The sequence below is a fragment of the Vombatus ursinus genome, unplaced genomic scaffold (genome assembly GCF_900497805.2).
Source record: "Vombatus ursinus unplaced genomic scaffold, bare-nosed wombat genome assembly UNPS02014870.1, whole genome shotgun sequence".
Taxonomy (NCBI): domain Eukaryota; kingdom Metazoa; phylum Chordata; class Mammalia; order Diprotodontia; family Vombatidae; genus Vombatus; species Vombatus ursinus.
The window spans coordinates 6554023-6573862 of NW_020954648.1; positions in this window are offsets into that span (position 1 = coordinate 6554023).

Consider the following 19840-nt stretch of genomic DNA (forward strand, 5'->3'; position numbering starts at 1 on the left):
CATTATTAAAGGTTTGTTGAATTGTAGTGATTTGTATAACTAGAGGAGATTTTCTTAAACGTTTCTTATGCTGTCATTAGTCTTACCTCTGAAGCAAACAGGACTAGCTCCCATGGTGGGAGGGATGGGATGTCTACTCCTGGTCCAGTCTGGCAGTGATAAAGAAGACTTTTGATAGGGTAGGAGAGTAATATGGCTTTCCTATGGTATTTGGCTTTCTTGGGCCTAGAATAGATCTCAGCCTCTTATCAATTGGAATATTAAGAACACTGATATAATTTACCTTTACATTGGGTCTCTGTATTACTGGAGTTAATTTGAGCTGAACAAGATGTCCATGGGGAATTTAAAACTTGGGTGTTCTCAGAACCAGACCTGGCACTCAAATAATGGATGTAAGGATGAGCCAGATTCAAATGCCATATGACTATCATGATAAGGCTATCTGGCATTGTGCCACAATTTGAAAATCGATTCTTTTTCTTATTCTCAGTCAGGCACTGCTATAGATAACTGTTAGCCCTTAAACTAACCCTTCCCATCCTACTTAACCATGGTTCAGGGCATGTTCAATGCTTGCTAAACTAAAATATGCCAGCCTAGTGCTTGAAGTGTTACAGAACCATCAGAATGGCATTCTGTATACTGGGATCCTCTTATTTATTTTAATTCTCCTCTGCCCCAATTACACACAAAAACATCTTTTTACATTCATTTTTCAAAATTTTGAGTTCCAAATTCTCTCTTTCCCTCCTTTTTGTCCTCCCTCTTTGAGAAGACAAGCAATTTGACATAGGTCATACATGTGTAGTCATGGAAAACATATTTTCAGATTAGTTATGTTGTGAAAGAAAACAGACCGAAAAACCAAACCAAAACGTAAAGAAATATAAAGTACATAAAGAAAAATATCCTTCAGTCTTCATCCAGACTCCATCAGTTATTTCTTTGGAGTTGGATAACAATTTCCATCATATGTTCTTTGGGATTATCTTGGATTGTTGTATTGCTAGAAATACTGAAATCATTCACAGTAATCATCACACAATATTGCTGTTACTGTGTACAATGTTCTGATTTTGCTCACTTCACTTTGCATCAGTTCATGTAACTCTTTCCAGTATTTCTGAAAGCATCCTGCTCATTCCTTATAGCGTGGTGATACTCCATGACAATTGTATGGCACAGCTTGTTCAGTCATTCCCCAATTGATGGGTATCCCCTCAATTCCCAATTCTTGCTAGCACAAAAATAGCAGCAATAAATATTTTTGCACATGTAGGTCATTTTCCTTTTTAAAAACAATCTCTTTGGGATATAGACCTAGCAGTGGTATTGCTGGGTCAAAGGGTAGGCACAATTTGATAGCCCTTTCGGCATAGTTTTAAATTGCTCTCCAGAGTGGTTAGATCAGTTCACAATTCCATCAACAGTGAATTAATATCCCAACTTTCCCACATCCCCTTCAACATTTGTTACTTTCCTTTTATGTCATATTAACCAATCTTATAGGTGGGAGGTAGTCCCTCAGGGTTGTTTTAATTTGCATTTCTCTAATCAATAGTGGTTTAGAGCATTTTTTCACATGACTCTAGATAGCTTTTATTTCTTCTTATGAAAATTGTCTATTCATATCCTTTGACCACATATCAATTGGAGAATGACTTGTATTCTTATAAATTTGACTCAATTCCCTTTAAATTTGAAAAATGAGGCCTTTATCAGAGTAACTTGCTATAAAAATCTTTCTATTTTTCTGCATTCTTTCTAATCTTGGCTGCATTAGTTGTTTGTGCAAAAACCTTTTTTAATTTAATATAATCAAAATTATCCATTTTACGTTATGTAGTGTTTTCTATCTTTGGTCATAAATTCTTCCCTTATCTATAAACCCAACACATAAACTATTCTATGCTTCTTAATTTGCTTATGATATTTCCTTTTATGTTTAAATCATGTACCCATCTTTACCCTATCTTGGCGTATGGTATGGGATGTTGGTCTACAGCTAGTTTCTGTCAAACTGCTTTCCAACTTTCAAGTAGTTTTTGTCAAATAGTGAGTTCTTGCCCCAAAACTTTCTATCTTTGGGCTTATCAAACATTAGATAACTATGGTCACTGACTGCTATGTATTGTGTACCTAATCTATTCCACTGATCCATCACTCTATTTATTAGCAGTACCAGCCAGATTGTTTTCTTTTGATTTCTATTTTACCCTCTGGATCTAGGATATCAAGGCAGTTGTCCTTGATAATTTCTAGAAATATAATGATTAAGCTTTCTTTGGTCATGGCTTTCAAGCAGTCCAATTATTCTTAAATTATTTCTCCTTAATCTATTTTTCCAGGTCAGTGTTTTTCTGATGAAATATTTCATATTTTCTTTGATTTTTCATTTTTAAAAATTTTATTGCTTCTTGATGTCTCAAAGAGTCATTAGTTGTCCAGTTGCCCCATTCTAATTTTTAAGGTACTGTTTCCATCAGTAAGCTTTTGTACCTCTTTTTCTGTTTCACCAATCCTGCTTTTTAAAGGGTGATTTTCATTAGTGAAGTTTTGTACTTCTTTTACTATTTGACCAATTCTGTTTTTCATGGTATCATTTTCTTCAGTATTCTTTTGTTTTTTTATCAAGCTATTAATTTTCTTTTAAAAATTTTATTGTATAACTCTCATTTCTTTTCCTAATTTTTCCTCTGCCACTGTTATTTGATTTTTGAAAGTTTTTTTTTTTTTAGGTTCTTCCAGGAATTCTTGTTGGGCTTGTGTTCAATTCACATTTAAAAAGAAATGTTCTGTTTTTTCTCATAGCTGTTTGGATGTTGTCTTCTTCTGAGTTTATGTCTTGATCTTCCCTGTCACCTTATTAACTTTTCATGGTAAAGTTCTTTTGTTGTTGTTGTTTGCTAATTTTCCAGCCTATTTTTTGACATTGCAATTTATGTTGAAGTTGTGCTCTGTTCCTGGGGTAGGGGTAAAGGGGACAGTGTTCTAAGTTGCAGGTTTTCCCCCACTACTCTTTTTGGAGCTAGTTATGGGGTTTTGAAAATTTTTGGTGTACCTAAAGTGCTATAATCCAGGGAGAGGTATGGTCACTGCTTTCCTAGTCTATGCTCTGGTCCTTTGAAGATGTGATTGATACTGCTCCTGAGAGGCCCCACTTCCTTGTGACTGCAAGTGTTCCTCTTCACTCTGCAGTTGTGACTTAGAAGTGAATATACTGGATGGAGTTGCCAAACAGCTCTGTGTCCTTTACCCGGTGCCAGTGCAGGGCCTCCTTGTACTCTCTTTTTGACCAGTTGCCAGATCTCCTTACCAACCCATTTAAAGATTTTTTTTGAAGCTGCTGCTCCTGTTGTTGTCACCTTCATAGCCCACAGCTAGTGTTGCTGCCATGTGGGCTATATGTCAACCTCCATCCCAGGGTCACAGGTCTCTCCTTCAAACCTCCTAGAAAAATGTCTCACTCTGACCTTTTGTTGGTTCTACCATTCCAGAATTTGATTTGAGGGGTCATTTTAAAGTCGTTTGGAGAAGGATGTTGGGATAGCTCAGCTGCTTCTTTTACTCTGCCATCTTAAATCCTTTCCTGGAAGTTTCCTACCTGTACAATTTTGAACATGCCACTTAACTTCCTGGGTCCCTAGTTCCCTAATGAATAAAATGAAGAGTTTGGGCTCAAAAGCTTCTGTCATGCCTTCCAGCTCTAAATCTATGATACTATAAAGGTGTATACAGATATATACATGCATACTAAGCTTCTGGAAAGGAAAGATGTTGGAGAAAGGCTCTAATCAGTCCCCCTGAGCTTGTCCCTCTCCACCCTAGCAGCAAATTGGTAGAGGCTAAGTAAAGTATTTTCTTCTCCTTATTTAACACTTTTCATTTATTTTTCTAGATTTGATGATGAGTAGATGTACTTAGGAAAGAAATTTATTCTCTTAGCAGCAGTTCATTCAGAAGACCCCACTAGTAAGCTCATTAGGCAGGGATATGCAGCATCATTCCTATTATTGCTTAGAAATTGGTTTAGTACCCTGCATGGCAATGAAAATAAGACATCTCATTTCAATGGAGGCTCTAAAACTGTGAGGTTTAGGTTTATACAGATAGGATCTACCAAAAATGGAATAATCATAACTGTTTTTATGGATATTCTAGCAGTGAAATATTATGTTCCCTTGCATGTTTGTTTATTCAGCCTGACAGAGGAGCCAGAAAAAAAGGTGCTTTTGATTAAGCTCTCCAATATCTCATATTTATATTGCACCTTTCATGCCAAAGGGCTTAATAAACTATGTTTATACTGCTTTATAAACCTTGCAATGGAATTGGCTTTTTTCTCCCTTTTTTTCTGCTGGGAATGGTAGCCAAGCATCTACAGTGAAAGGTGGCAAGCATATGTATAACTGTGGAAGATGGGGAAGTTTCATCCAAGGTACCAAGGTAAACCTAGCTACTTAAGGAATGATCTAAGATTCCATTTATCTACTTTAGGATCTGTTTCTAAATAACTTTTTTGGAAGTCTAATATCGAGTACATGAATTCATCAACTACAGACAGAAAAGTATTGTCATCCTAGGAGGGATTTTAATTTCTTGGAAGTGGGAGAGAGCAGTAAAAGGGAAATGGTTTCCAGGAAGTGTAGATACCATTATCTCCTCCCAATCAACTTGTTTTAAAAGGTAATTCTTATCTCATAATTCTACTTAATTTTACTCTTACTCTTAACTAGAATGGGGAGTCATTAAGAATATTTTTATTTATATATCTATCTTTATCTGTACCTGTACTACATTTCTACTTTAATATATGTATGTATAAGTACACACACATATACACATATATTATATAAGTATAATATATAACACACACACACATATATATATATGTATATAATCTATATCTCTATACATCTATCCCTATCAGAGGAAGCTAGGTGGTAGAGTAGATAATGCTAGCCTGGATCTGGAATCAGGAAGATGAGTTCCAATCCAGCCTCAGATACCTATGTGTGCTACCCAGTCAAGGGATAACGTAGTTATAGATCTATTAGTAGATTATGTAATGTTTAAAGTTCTGTTTCCATAACATAATTGGTTTGCTTAAATAATGGGCTTTTTAAAGGCTACCAGTTAGTGTGAAAAAGGCCTGAAACGATGGATTAGATTTCTGCTATTTAACTTTAGGGAACAAAAAATAGATATTGGAAAATATGATTTATTAATTATATGTTGATGCAGTTTTGCCTTGATTTAAAGAAGATATATAAATTCAATATATTATCAGTAAAAGTACCAAAAGTATAGAGAGGTTCACTTTATAATCCTAGTCAAACTGATATAGTCACCAGCTGAAGGAATTTACAGTATATACTAGTTATTTTTCATCAAAGGCAGCTCATGGATAGAACACCAGGCCTGAAGTCAGTAAGGCCTGAGTTCAAATTCAGCCTTAGACACTTACTAGCTGTATGACCCTGGGCAAGTCACTTAATCCTCTTTGCCTCAGTTTCCTCATCTATAAAATGACCTGGAGAAGGAAATGGTAAACCATTTCAATATCATTACCCCAAATGGTATCACCAACTAGTCAGACAGTACCAAAAAACAAAAAACAAAAAACTGAACAGTAGCAAATATTTCCCCAAATAGAACTCAAATTATAGTATATCCCCCTTCATTAGATTGTAAAGTTCTTCCATTAGCTTGTCAGTTCCTTGAGGGCAGGAACTATCTTTTGCCTCCTTTTTGTAGTCCCAGTGATTAATACAGTGCCTGGCACATAATAGGCTCTTAATAAATGTTTATTGATTGACTGAAGGGCCAGAGGGAGAGGCAAAAGGAAGTGGGAGGGGGAAGAGGAAAGGATACAGAGGGCAGGGGTGGGGACAGAGAATGCTCATGTTACAGCAAAAAGAACACTATCTCTGATGTCAGAGGCCTGGATAGTGCTCAAATCCTCCCAGGGTGACCTTGGGCAAGCCTTAGCCACACTGGGCCACAGTTTCCTCAGCTGTGAAATGAGACCTTTGGACTAAAATGACCTCTGATGTTCCTTTCAGATCTAGATCTCTGAATCTATATTTACAATGTCATTATTATCATAATGATAGTCACTTGTTTCTTTTTATTTTCATTTTCCAATCTCCACCAACGATACAAAGCTCTTAAGACTTTTAGGTACAGATTGAAAGTTAAGGAGTTGAATAATCGTGTTCCTATTAGTGTTCATGCAGGGGTAAAGGCTGAACAGACACAGAAAAAAGAAAGATTATGTGTGTGCTTCATTATATTGTGACAGGTATAATTTCAGATGAGATGAATTTTTATCTTGTTGTTGCTCTTAATGGTACAACAATCTCATGCCTTCTTCGTAGACCCAGTTTAGAAATTGTAAACTCCACTCTCTTTGCAACCTATTTAATTTCCCAGGGAATTGCTTGAGTGAGGAACTCCCCCACACTAAATTGCTGTGCATTAGGACATGGATCATGGCTCTGAACTTGAAAAAAGTAACTGCTATTCCTCTAAGCTAGATTTGAAGGGGAACATAGAAATTCAGGAAACAGAAATCCATTTTGGCCACATTCACTGGTTCTATCCAACCATCCAGATCAATCACTGAAGGTTGTGCAAGTCACAAATAGACACGCAATTAATTTATTTTACCAAAGTAATCATGGGCATTATGTTGGGTATTCAACAAAACAACATCTCTTTTTTTTTCAGTTCATTTTACTGGAGCAGTTTGCCATGTCCTTTTCTAGCTCATTTTATAGATGTGGAAACCAAGGCAAACAGGATTAAGTGACTTGCCCAAGATTACACAACTAGTAAGTGTCTGAGGCTGGATTTGAACTCACAAACATGAGCCTTCCTGACTCCAGGCCATACATTCTATCCACTGCACCACATAACTGCCCCCAACAAATGCTTATTACATGCAAAGGACTGTGCTAGGCACCAGACATACACAGGTAGTTGTGACACAGTACTGCTCTCAACAAGTTTGTGCTCTAGTAGGGGAGAGAACAAATAAACAAACATCTTTGATAAAAAGGGAAGCAATAAAATATGGATCCTCATGGTACGGTGGAAAGATCATTAAGGAGTCAAAGGAAGTAGTTTTAAATCCTGGCTCTTATGTACCATCTGTGTGATCTCTGTGCCTCAGTTATCTTTTCTGGTAGATGACAAGGTTAAGCTAGGTTATTTCTTAAAATTTTTCAGATCTAAATCTTTGATAACAACAATAATAATAGCTAGCATTTATGTAGTACTTTAAAGTTTAAAAAGACTTTAGAAATATCCCATTTTATTGTTAACAATAACCCTGTGAGATAGGTGCTATTATAACAGATGAGAAAACTAAGGCAAAAAAAAAATTGGTGAGTGACTGGCCCAGGCTCACAGAGCTAGTAAGTATCTGAGGCCATTTAAGCTCAGGTTTTCTTCACTAAAGGGCCAGAACTCTATGCTCTTCACTATCTAGTTACCTCTTCCTTATTATCACAATGGCAAAGGAGACATCTGGGCAAAATGATTACATGAATTTGATTAGGTGTGGGAAATAAAGGCCTCATTTCTCAAACATATAGAGAACAGAGTCAGATTTATAAAAACAAGAGCTATTCCCCAATTGATAAATGATCAAAATATGTGAAGTTTCCAGATGAAGAAACCAAAGCTATCTATAACCATAGAAAAAATGCTTTAACTCACTATTTACTGGAGAAATCCAAATTAAAACAATTCTGAAGTACTACATCATACTTACTAGATTGGCTAATAGAACAGAAAAGGTAAATGACAAATGTTGGAGAGGATGTGGGAAAAATGAGACACTAATGCGCTGTTGGTAGAGTTGTGAACTGATTCAACCATTCTGTAGAGCAATTTGGAACTATACCCAAATGGCTCTAAAACCATACATACCCTTTGACCTAGCAATACCACTACTAGATCTGTATCCCCAAAGAGATAAAAACCCCAAAGACAAAAAGAAAAGGACCAATATATAAAAATATTTATAGCAGTTCTTTTCTCATAGCAAAGAATTAGAAATTGAAGGTATGCCCATCATTTGGGGAATGGCTGAACAAGTTATGGTATGTGATGGCATACTATTGTGCTGTAGGAAATGATGAGCAGGATACTCTCAGAAAAGCCTGGAGAGACTTGCATGAGCTGATGCAAAGTGAAATGTACTATGTACGAAGTAACAGTAATATTGTAAGATGATCAGCTGTGAATGTCTTAGATATTCTTAGCAATACAATCATCCAAGAAAACATTGAAGGACTTATGACGAAAAATGCTATCGATCCTCAGAGAAAGAATTGATGGTGTCTGAATACAGATTGAAGAATATTTTTTTACTTTATTTTTCTTGAGTTTATTTTGTTCTTTATTTTCTTTCACAACATGCCTATTATGGAAATGTTTTCAATGACTACATATGTATAACCTATTTGCCTTCTTAATGGAGGGGTTGGGGAGAGAGGAAGGGAGAGAATTTGTAACTCAAAGTTTTAAAAATGAATGTTAAAAATTGTTTTTACATGTAACTGGGGAAAAATAAAATACTAAATATAAATTAAATAATTAAAAAAAAGCAATGATGAGCAGGATAATTTCAGAAAAACCTGGGAAGACATATGAATTGATGCAAAGTGAAGTGAGAAAAATGAGATCATTGTGCTCAGTAATAGCAATTTTGCAATGATGATCACTGTAAAATACTTGGCTGTTCTGAGCAATACAATGATCCAACAATGATCCAATTTGAAAGGACTCATGATGAAAAAATTCTGTCCTCTTCCAGCAAGGGAACTGATGAACTCTGTGTGCAAATTGAAGTACAATTTTTCTCACTTTCTTTATTTTTCTTGCTTTTTTTAAAAAAATTGACTAATATGGAAAAGTTTTGCATGATTTCACATGTAGAGTTAATATTATATTGCTTGCACTTATATTATTATTATTATATTGTGGGTAGGGGAGGTGGTAGGAAGAAGAAAATTTGGAACTCAAAATTTAAAAAGAATGTTAAAAATAAATAATAAAAATTTAAAATATATTTAAAAATAAATTCACAGACTCCAAATTAAGAACCCTTGATATGAAGAATCTCTTATTTTTTTTTTGTGAAGCAATTGGGGTTAAGTGACCTGCCCAGAATCACACAGCTAGTAAGTGTTATGTGTCTGAGGTCAAATTTGAACTCAGGTCCTCCTGACTCCAGGGCCAGCGCTCTATTCACTGCACCACCTAGCTGCCCCTCAGAGTATACATTTATATACATTTCATCTATTGAACTTCATTTAATTCAATACTTAAATGGATCTATGATCTCACCAATGTGGATATTCCTTTTACGATTGCAGAGCCACATCCCATTTATACCTTTCTAGCTTTTGTGATTCTCATGGATATATGCTATGCCATTATGGTCATAGAGTCATGGAACATAAGAATTTTAAGAAACCTTGGTAATAATTTAGTCAGTGCTTTCTTTTTTATAGAGGAGGAAAGCTGGCTTTTTTAAAGCCAAGTTTGAACAAACATGCCTTGACCAAGGGTATATATCTATGAAATAACAGAGTCAAGATTTGAACTGAGGTCTTTTGCCTACAAATCCAAGGTTCTTTCCATTACACTAGACTATGCCTCCTGATAGACTCCAGTACTTCAAGTCTTTAGCATCTCTTGGTGGCCTTAGCAGTCCAAGATTAATGTTTATGATAATGCTGATTAAAGGGCTCTATATTGGCTCCCGCCCATGCCTTGAGATGAAATACTGACACACAGGCATGTTTTTTGGATCTCCATCCCAAACATCTGTCTGGCTAAGTTGCTTTTGTTTATATGGGTGTGAATGAGAACAGATTTACTGTAATGATCTCAGAGGCCCTGCCTTCATGCCTGGTTTTCTCTCTACATGTTTCCCACCCCTTCCGTTTGGTTTCCAATTCTCCAGTCTGATAGCAAACATATATTTTCTTCTTTGGCTCAGGACATGTAGCTTCTGTCACAGTTAATAAAAGGCACTGGTGTCTGCCAAGAAGGCAAAGCTGCCCTGGAAGCTTGGAGCTCAGTAACAGTTCCCATGTCTCTTTATTTCTACCTTTATTTTTAGTAATGGAAGTGCAAGACGACTTAGAGCTTGCTATCCGCGTAGTGGCAGAGAGAGGGAGCTCAATCTGGCCGCACTTTCCTATATGCTAACTGAGCTATTTAAACCCTTTGAATAACCATACAAGAATACTAAGCCCAGGGCATCTGTGTCAATTGCCTACTATATCCACAATAGTAGGTAGTGGTAAGGTATGTGTGTATGTATGAGGGTAATGTTTGTGTTCTCTTCTTACCTCACCTCTTAAAAATTATACTTGATTATTTATTTCAAATGGGAAACAGACTTTATTTTAGATATATTCTAAGAGACCATGGATAGAATCAAATCATAATAAAATGACAGTAGGCTTTAATGGAAAGGTTCTCAATGTGATTTATGTGTTTGTCATCAGTTCCTTTGGCAATCTGGCAAAACCTATGGAACCCTTCTCAGAATAATATTTTTAAATGCATAAAAGGAAATGTAACATTACAAATGAAATCAATTATGTTAATATGTAATTATCAAAGTATTAAAATTAAGTCTTGAGACCCCAGGTTATAAACTCCTTCTATAATGTTAACTTAACAGAATCAAAGAGCTGGAAGGGTCATAGAGATCATTAAGTCTAATCCCTTTATATTACAGAAGCCAGATAGATGAAGAACTCAATAAAAGTCCCTCAACTCATTAGTGACATTCCCAGAATTCAAATCTTCTGATCCCTAGCTCAGGGGTCTTCTCATTCTATCATATAACCTCTCATATAAGATAATGAATTTCAAGGGTTCCAATCAAACTTATAAGATGATGGCCTCTGAGCTATTAAAAAAGAGACTAGAATGTTGCTATAGATCACTCTGATAAAATTGGTCCCATGTTCTGCATAATGCCCTTCCCCCTGACAATCATTCAGCAAGGTATTGTAAAAGAAACAATACATTATCCTATCTTGATGCAGAACTATGGCACATTTGCTCCTTGAATTCCATGTGTAGTTCTGGTTACCACATCTCAAGTGTGATGGTTATATGACTTGGCCAAGAAATGATTCACATATTGCCATATAACAGCTTCAGATATATTAATGGCTCTATTTTAGATGAGAAAAATGTTTATAATGGAAAGCAGAGACTGAAAATTGTATATACAACACTTCTTCCCCAACTGTACATCACTAAATGTACAATCACTGCTCTAATATAAGTGATACAGGACAGTGTTATCTAATCAAAGAAGTACCAATTTTTGGAAATTCAGGAATCCAGAATGTTGGAGTAAAATTTTGTGGCACTGGAGTTGATTTAATTCTGAGACACCAGAAAGGAAAGTTTGGAAACAATATAGATGCCACAGCACATGCAAATTTATTCCTGGAAATTTATGAGTTCGTCTTCTAGATCTAGAGTATCCTTGGTATGCATTCTCTGGCTTGTAAGAAGGTTATAGAAGGAAAGCAATGACTTCAAGAATTCCTAACTTTTAGTTTTTTATAATGCATCCATTTGACTTCAGATTCTTAGATGATTAAAAATACCACTCATCTTTTCATTATGGTTATACCTTCTACCACTGTAGATAAAAATCACTAAAATTCTCCATGAAGGATCTACTCAAAGTACAGAAAATAATTTTTCTCAGTGGGCAAGGTGACAATATTTATGACTTATTTTTCTAATTCAGTAAAAGAGTTCTATTGATGTATTTCATTTTTTACAATGCAAACATTTACAGATTACCCCCACTCAGTGAGAGGGCTTGTATAAAACAATTAAATAAAAATAACAATACAGTATCCTCATCTTATAGGGAATGCAACATTCCACATCTGCAGCACCTATACCTCTATATAATAAGTTTTAAAATTAACAGAAATCTATTTTCTTCCCCTTCCAATTCTTACTCCATTCAAAACAGACAATATGAAAGAAAAAACAATTCCTTGCAACAAATATTCATATTCAAGCAGAACAAGTTCCCTCAATGAATATTTACAAAAAATACATATATGCATACATACCCAGCTACATTATATATGTATGTGTGCATACACACACATAAATATAATATATTTATATTGACATAGAATGTATGCTTATATATAATGTATATGCTTATATTTATATGCATAAGTATATACTTTAAATATATGTATATGTGTGTCTACATACATAATACCTACTACATATATATGTGTATATATTCACATATATTCACACACATATATAAATTTGCACCCATGAATCTATCACTTTTCTTTCAGGAGATAAATAGTATATTTCATCATCCCTCCTTTGGAATCACGGATGGTCATTGTATTGATCAGAGTTCTTTATTTATAGCATTTAAAGTTGTTTGTATTTAAAGTGTTGTTGCTATATAAAATGTTCTGTTAGTTCTATTCATTTCATTCTTGATCAGTTTATAGATATCCCCTAAGTATGTCTTTGGCTACATCACACAAATTTCAGTATGTTGTCACATTGTTATTGTTATCTTTAATGAATTTATTGATTGTTTCTATTTCTATTGATTTGTTCTTTGATCTACTCATTCTTTAGTATTAGATTTAGTTTCCTTTTAATTTTTTGATCTATGTTTCAAAAGCCATATATAGAATATAAATTTTGCCTTGTGGTCAGAAAGGGGTTCATTTAATATATTTCTGCCTTTCCACATTTGTTCATGAGGTTTTTATGCCTTAATACATAGTTGATTTTTGTGAAGGTGTCATTTTCAACTGAGAAAAGGTACGTTCTTTTCTATTCCCATCCTGTATTTTTCACAAGTCTGTCATTTCTAATTTTTTCTAAGATTTTATTCATCTCCTTATCTCTTTCTTATTTATTTTACGGTTAGATTTTTCTAGTTATAAATTGGAATCTACCGCTAGTATAATTTTGCTTCTTAATTCCTCCTTTAATTAATTTAACTCTCCTTCCAAGAATTTGGATGCAATGCCATTTGGTACATATACATTTAGTATTGATATTACTTAATTGTTTATGGTAGCTTTTAGCAAAATGTAGTTTTGATGATAATCTCTTTTAATTAATCTTTTTTTTATTTTGCTTTATCTGGGAGGCTGATTGCCACCTCTGACTTTTTAACTTCAACCAAAGCATAATAGGTTCTGCTGCATGCCCTTATTTTAACTCTTTGTATTTCTTTCTGTTTCAATTGTTAGATTCTTATTTCTGATCCATTTTGCTATTCTGTTTTATGGGTGAGTTCATCCCTTTCCAATTCAGTTATGATTGCTTACTGTGTATTTCTTTCCATTCTCTAATCTTCTATTTATCCTCTTTTTTAACCTTGTCCACTCCTCAAAAATTTGTTTTGCTTCTGATCACTGTGTCTGTTAATCTGTACTGCTTCTTATCACCTCCTTATAGCTGCTTACCCTCCTACTTGCCTGTTATGTAAGATTAATTTCTTAACCCAAATATGTACATGTATGTATAGATAAAGATATGTGTATATATATATATACATATGCATTATGTGAGATAATTTCCATTTTCTCTCTCCCTTCCACCTTTACCCAGTGCATGCCTGTTTCTCACTTCCATTTTTCTTTTGAGATCATCCCAACATAATAGACTCACTATTAGGCCCTCTAAATAGACTCCTTCTAACTGCTATAATGATGATAAATTTTTTAAAGATTACATGTGTCATCTTTCCTTTTAGGACAATCTCCCACAGACTCACATGATAGAGTTAACTAGATAGTAGGAATCTACAAATGGGGGAAGGCTGTATATCATAAAACAGGAAACTTAGGAAGCTTGCAGTAATGGTAGATCCCATTACTATGTTATTTTCCTCATGGTTTCCCTTTGATATAGGTCATCCAAATGCCATTATCATCCTTATTTTATTGGGATGGGAGAGAACAAGTGTGACTTGGAAATGTTAAGTGACTTGCCCAAGTTCCTAAAACTACTGAATGTTAGAACCCAGATTTGACCCAATTCTTCTGACTCTATGTCAGAATGAGATAATATTGGTAAATAAAAGCTTTTTCCTTTCCTTTCCCTTTTTAGGTCCCATGTTATTTCTGTTGTACTACATTGCTTCTCAAGATAAATTATTCTTTTTCAACTATTCCATACAATTGAGTTTATGAGTAAGTGCCTTTGTTCTATAGGCATTAAAATGGAATATATTCTTAATTTTTAATGTCAATATCCTCTCTTTCATCCCCACCCCCAAACTCAATCACCAGGCTGACTTCCTTGTTCTTCACTTCATCCTTCCTTGGAAAAGCTTGGAATTACTTCTATTGCCAATACTCTTTGCAGCATTTCAAAGTCAATTTCTCATGCTCTCTTTTATAAAAATTAAACAGTGTCGCTGAGAAATGTGAGACAAATGATATTAAGCTTAACTCTGATAGTGAATGTTAATAAATAAACCATGAAAGAACAAAGAATGAAGCCTACCTATTTATGACTTGTGAGTCAGTCTAAAAGGTTTCAAAACTGGCTGTAGATATTGCTTGTTATATGTTTGATTGGACCAATAAGCTCTGACTGTTTTGGAAAATACTTTTTTTAAGAAAAGGAAGTTTTTATAAGAGTCCTCTGGGGCTGAAGAATTTGACTTAGAAATTGACTTTTAAGAAGAATTTTTCCCCTTAATCATCTGAATGTGGTCTCCTTCCCTTAGAAAATGTCTCTTTAGTTGATCCAAGCAGTAGATATCTTCCCCCCCATATGTAATAGCTTGGATCAAGATCTTCCTGCTGTAAAAATCAGGTAATAGATCTCATTTTCCTATGTTGTGGATCTCTGATAGCTTTTTCAATCATTTCTCTCCATTCCTATCGAATAAGCTACTGAGGGCTGTGATGGTTGCTATTGTTATGTTTTTTTTATATCTGCAATCCTGTGGGTAGGAATTTAATTTTATCCTATAAGTCTGGGAAAGGATAGCCATCAATTTCTTAACCTATTAAAGAAAGTGAAAGAATTCCAAGTTACTCAGCCTGGAGAAGACAAGCCTAAAGGGTAACTGTAACAACTTATATAAAATTTAAGTTGAAAGAAAAGTACTCTCTCTTTTGAAGGAAATTGTGTATCCTTCTTGTATAAAGATAGGTTGTAGGCAAGGGAATAGATCATCTCATTACTGAAAGAGTTTTGACACCCTAGTACTTTAGAATTTTATAAGGTGAAGGCCAAATTTAGTATCTTGTACCAGTAATCATAATTCAAACAACACATTTTACAAGCGGATGGTGAGCAAATTGGGTCACCATAATCTGCATTCCAACACAAGAGGAAAACCTGGCCTAAAAGTAGAATAGAATTGAGATTGTACAGCATGAGCTTTTACTTGCAAGATTAATTCACATTAGCTTGAATAAAAACAGACACTTGGATTGAAACCTGGCAAAAGGCCCATAAACACAGAGTAATGATAGATGAAGATGTGTTTAGTTCAGGAAAAGTGTCTAGTAGAGGTCAGGGTGAGAGATCAGCATATTATATCTTTATTGATAATCTAGAAGAATAAAAACCATGTTAGTGAAATGTATTGGCATTCCCAATTTTGGAGACAGTGCCAAGGTCAGTAATCTCTCTCTCTCTCTCTCTCTCTCTCTCTCTCTCTCTCTCTCTCTTAATTTTTCCTGCTATTGGGAGGGAAAGAGAAGAAAACAGTGGTAATATCGAAGAAGGATGCTTCAAGATTTTATGAACCATGCTTATCATACCACTAAGGAGCCCTCTAAATATTTTTATTTCTTCTACTTTCAGTGGATTCAATAGCAAGTATTTATGAAGGGACTACTCCATGTGAAACATTGTGTTGAGAAAAATAGGAAAGAACATAGTTTCTGCCATCAAGGATATTACATAATAAAATAAATAGGTAGCTTTAAGACACATATAGGGTAGAAGGAAATTAACCTGAGTGGGGAAAGTCAAGTATCTGGGGGACCTGGAAGGCCTCCTTTAGAAGGTGACATGAGCTGAATCTTGAAAGAAGCCATGGATATCAAGAGGCAGAGGTGAGGAATGAGAGCATTCTAGACTGGGGGAAGGGTTGCCAGTTTAAAGGCATGGGAATGGGAGGTGGAGTGTCATGAGTAAAGAAGAGCAAGTAGGCTAGTATTTGCAGAAAAGTAACATATGAGAATACTTAGAAAGTGATTTGGGGATAGATAAGGTTTAAAGATCTCTAAATGGTGGAAAGAAAAAATATTTTTGATCCTAGAGGACATAGGGGACCACAGAAGTTTAATGAGTATTGAAAAGATAAGATTTACAATTTAGAAACTTTATTTTGTTAGCTGAATGGAGGGTGGATTGAACTGGGGAGGGACTCAGGACAGAAAAACCAATTAGAAGACTATTGCATTAGCCTAATGGGGAGGTGATGAGGGCCAGAACAAGAGTGGTGGCTGTGTAAGTAGAAATAAGGTGACGTATATAAAAGATTTTGTGAAGGGTGAAATGACAAGAATCATCAATTCATTGGATATTTAGAGTGGTTGAAAATGAGGAATTAAGGATATTGCAAACCTGAAAGCATAGTGGTACCCTCAATGGTAACAGGAAATTTTGGAAGAACAGAAGTTTTGAGGCAGAACCAAGAAAGTGAAGTAGAGGCAGGAACTCATCCAAACTCTTTCAAATTCCTCAAAATACAACTTTAAAATAATGCCTCAAATCAAATTCTGAAGTGGCAGAACCAACAAAAGGTGAGGATGAACTAATTTTCCAGTCCAAGACAATTTAGGAGGTCAACAGGAAAGGTCTTTCACACTAGGGTGGTGATCCACCCCAGAAAAAATAATAACAAAATCTGGAAGTACAAAATGTCAAGAATATCAAGGAAATCAATTAAAAAATGTGAAGGAAGGTAGCCTATAAGTACCAGATCTTAAATGGTATTACAAAGCAATAATCATCAGAACAATTTGGTACTAGCTAAGAAATAGAATGGTGGATTCGTGGAATAGATTAGGTATACAATATACAGAAGTAAATGACCATAATTTTCTAGCATTTGATAAACTCACAGATCTAAGCTTTTGGGGCAAGAAATCAATATTTGACAAAAACTGCTGGGAAAACTAGAAAGGAGTTTGGCAGAAACCAGGTATAGATCAACATCCCACACCATATCCCAAGATAAGGACAAAATGGGTACATGATTTAAGCATAAAGGGTGATATCAAAAGGAAATTAGGGGACCATGGACAATTTTACATGTCAAATATATAATATACATTATGTTATATATAACAATAAATTTATAATATATATAATTACATATCAGATATATGTGCACATATAGCCAAACAAGAGATAGAGTACTACATGATATAAAATGGATAACTTTGATAACGTTAAATTAAAAGACTTTTTGCACAAACAAAATCAATGCAGACAAGATTAGAAGAAAAACAGAAAATGAGGAAAAATTTTAAAGCAGATTTCTCTGATAAAGGTCTCATTTTTCAGATATAAAGAGAGGAGTCAAATAGTTACCCTTCAACTGATAAATGGTGAAAGGTTATAAAAAGGCAGTTTTAAGAAGAAGAAATCAAAACTACCAGTGGTTATATGAAAAATGCTCTAAATTGCTAGTAATTAGAGACATGATTATTAAAACAATTCTTAGATATCACTTCATACCTGTCACATAAGCTACTATGACAGAAAAGGAAAATGACAAATGTTGGAGGGGATGTGGGAAAATTGGGACACCAATACACTGTTGGTAGGGTTGTGATCTGATCCAACCATTCTGGAGAGCAATTTGAAACTATGCCCAAAGAGCTATCTTACCCTTTGACCAAGCAATGCCACTGCTTGGTCTGTATAACACAGAGATCAAGGAAAAAGGAAAAGGACCTATATGTACAAAATATTTATAGCAGCTTTTTTTGTGGTGGTAAAGAGTTAGAAATTGAGGGTACACCCAACTATTTGGGAATGGCTGAACAAGTTGTGGTATATGATCATGTTGAAATGCTATTGTTCTATAAGAAATGAAAAGCAAAATACTTTTAGAAAAACCTGGGAAAAATGGATATGCAGGGTAAATATGAAAAAGTGGTCAACAATGTCATGGAGGTTATAAGACTGAGTAACTAGAATGGTCATGGTGACCATTATAAATGGGAGCATTTGGAAGAAGTGGGGATTTGGGTAGATGTGTAGAGAATGAGTTCTATTTTGGATATATTGAATTTGAGATCCCTATAGGACTTGAAATACTGTGTTGATAGCTAGAAATGCAGGGCTGGAAATCAGTAGACAGACTAGGGCTGGTTATACAAATCTGGGAATCATCTGCATAAATATGATATTTTAATTCATGGGAGCTAAAGAGTTCATCAAATTAGATAGCATAGAGGGAGAAGAGAAGAGGGCCAAGAATAGAGACTTGGGTGGGAGGATACCCATCATTAATGGATGAGAGCTAGATGCAGATCCAGCAAAGGGAAATGAAAAGGAGTAGTCAGGTAGGTAGGAATTAACCATAACAGAGCAGTGTTACCAAAACCTATAAAGGAAAGAGTACGTGGGAGAAGAGGACAATCGACAGTCTCAGTGACTGCAGAGAGGTCAAGAAGGATCAGAACTCGAAAGAGCCTATTATATTTGGCCCATTAGAATACTAGTCTTGAAACATTGTTATTGTTATTAAATCTCCATTGTTATTACATCTCTAGTTCCAGCTTAAAGCTGAGCTAGAAGAAATGTGAGAAATTAATATTTTTTCTGTTCTGCCTCATGGTCTTCTCTCTCTAAATCCACCATTGGCCACCCAGATAATGGGTGCCAAAAATAGTGTTGTCACAGCGGAACATGACTATTCAATGATACTGTTCAGATATGAGATGTGCAGTCAGAAGGCACTATCTTAGGTTTTGCCCTGCAGATTAATCTTCATCATGGGATGCTTATTTTAATTACAGTATTCCCACTACCAATGATCCCTGTAGATTGACTCACTTTCCTTTGCCATGTACATAGAAAAAACAAGACTTTAAAGGGTTTAGCGGCTTATCCCCGTGAAGGAGTAATACAAGAAGGGCACCAAAAACCAGTAGCTAACAGTTAAGCACAAATCACAGAAAATCACATAGCTGGGGAAAGGAGCCAAATGCCAAATCATTAGACAGGAAAAAATCATTGATAGTTAAGCACAATGGTATAGAGCTACTGTTTCAACTATGTGTATTATGTCCTATAAATAACCAAGAGCCAGCCAGAGATCCAGTCACTGGAAGAATTATAGGCATCAACAGAACCATCATACAGGTTGTTTATAATTTTACACCTATGAGGGTAGTAGTTGCCACTTTAATCTCTCCAGCTAATTTGGGTATTCTGAGGTATGAATTGCCCAAAGTATGAGCTCCAGTGACTGATTAACAAGTAAAAGTGATGATTTTCACGGTCCTAGGTAGAACTATAGAGTATGCTGTGTTTTTCTTTGGCAACTTCCTACCTCTTCAATCAACAAACATTTTTAAGCACTTACTATGTTCCAGGCACTGGTAATACAATGAAAAAGCAAAAAAAAATAGTTCTCCTCAAGAAGCTCTCATTCCATTGGAGGAAATAGCATACACATAAATATATACAAGATATAGACTAGATAGACGGTACCTGTAGAGGAAAAGGCATTAGCAACTAAGATGAACAATAGGGGCTCTTGCAAAAGGTGGCATTTAAATTGCATTTTGTA